This window comes from Euprymna scolopes, chromosome 41 (assembly GCF_053919585.1).
Source record: "Euprymna scolopes isolate OS-2025 chromosome 41, ASM5391958v1, whole genome shotgun sequence".
Lineage (NCBI taxonomy): Eukaryota > Metazoa > Mollusca > Cephalopoda > Sepiida > Sepiolidae > Euprymna > Euprymna scolopes.
The window spans coordinates 12,733,645-12,735,634 of NC_136522.1; the positions used below are offsets into that span (position 1 = coordinate 12,733,645).

At 34.8% G+C, this 1,990-nt stretch overlaps 1 pseudogene; it reads left to right on the forward strand.

Annotated features, from left to right (window-relative positions):
* The first annotated feature begins 1,551 nt into the window (after positions 1-1,551).
* LOC145266732 (5S ribosomal RNA) lies at positions 1,552-1,668 on the forward strand (annotated as a pseudogene).
* Positions 1,669-1,990: the final 322 nt, after the last annotated feature.

Genomic DNA, 1,990 nt, shown 5'->3' on the forward strand with positions numbered 1-1,990 from the left:
CTATCATACTTTCATAAATCAGAGTCCATTTTCTGTAGGCTGATTTTTAACCCAGTCAACGACGATTACGTTTGCTAGTATATATATATATATATATATATATATATATATATATATATATGTGTGTGTGTGTGTGTGTGTGTGTGTGTGTGTGTGTATGTGTGTGTGTTTATATATATATAGGTGTGTGTGTGTGGACGCGCAAAAATGCATAAAACTAAAAAATAGCGCAAGACATTGGATCAAATTGGATCAGAAAGTAACGTCGGTCTCATGGTAATAGCATTGGATTATGCAAATCCCAGTTTACTAAGAAAACGGTTTTGATGTTAATGCTTTTTTACGAAGAGGATTGTTAATGTAGTAGCAGGTTCCATGTACTTTTATCAGCGAAAACGGTTGGGAATAGATCATAAACTATCAACTATGACTGTGCAATTCCTATAGAAAACCGGGATATTAAACCTGACATAGTTGTATAAGACAAGAAGCAGTTAAAGTAAAATTAATAGAAGTCACTGACCCCAGTGATGCTGGGGAAAACAAGATGGAGGGAAATAACTACCAAAGATTTAGAACTTGAAAAGCTTAAAATACCAAAAATATAGAGCTTGTAGAGCTTTAAGCACCAAATATTTTGAGTTTGAAAAGCTTTAAATAATAAAGATGTAGACCTTGAAGAGCTTTAAATCTTACATATTTAGAGCTTGAAAAGCTTAATAATAAATATTTTGAGTTTTCAGAGCTTTAAATACCAAATATTTAGAACTTGAAGAACTTTAAACACCAAGGATTTTGAGCATGTGGCGCTTTAAATGCCAATGATTTAGAGCTTGAAGGAAACAAACAGAAGGTTGAGGAGCCAAATGATCCCGATAGCTCGAAGCACCCAGGTAAGCGATCGATCGAACGCATATACGGCATGAAAAGAAACTGGAATCTTAGGAAGATCTTTAACATTCCAGTAATTATAGGAGCAACTGAACTCATGAAAAAGTATTTCAAATCTTTCCTGGCGAATATACCCGGTGAACCAAGTGCAAGAGAGAGACTAAAATAATTTCACTTAAATGGACGGTCATAATCTTTAAAATAAATTGTAATGTATCAAATCTTTAAAATAAATTGTAATGTGTCAAATAGCGCAATAATCTCAAGCCTCCGGTAGGATTCTCAATCCCCAGTTTGAAAAAAAATGATAAGAAGATTGACAAAAAGTGCTTTTTTATTATTCTTAGACAAACGTTTGATGTGTTCATAAAAACGTAATGCTTGACGTTAAGGAATTTTGGCGACGAACATGTTTTTGTGTTAGATATTGACCGGGCAACGCCGGAACATGTGCTTGCCAACGATTTTTATGATCATTCAAGACAAAAAAGTCCGTCAGCTAAAATACGTTTTAAAATAATAATCTATTTAAAATAATCAAACTATTTCGATGTTTATTTACATTTAATAATTACCATGAATTTGAACTTAAACATTTTATAACAATTTAGTTGAAAACTTAGAAATAATGACTTCAAAATAGTTACCATGAATGTGAACTTGTACGGCACAATCACGTTGACACACCGGTTCTCACCAGATCATCGAAGTTAAGCAACGTTGAGCCTTGTCAGTACCAGATGGGTGACCATTTGGGAAGACTAGGCGCTGTATGTACCTTATGGGAAGGTTAGGCGTGGGACCAGCACCCTAACCCCGTAAAAAGAACTCAGGCGCTATAAAAGAATCTACAAAAGTTGTAGATGGCCTATGCCCCTTCGTGGCTCAAGGCTATGGCGTGTGGTATGAATGTGAACTTAAAAACGTTATCATAAGAATTTAGTTGAAAACTTAGAAATAATAACGTGTAAAAATATCCAGTTATTATCTTAGTGACGTATACTAATAGCGTCATTTAGTAGAGGCGATGGTCTTTTTGAGATACGTGGAAATTAGTGTTTAGAGCTAGAAGGAGGCAGAGAGCTGAGGAGCCGACCGA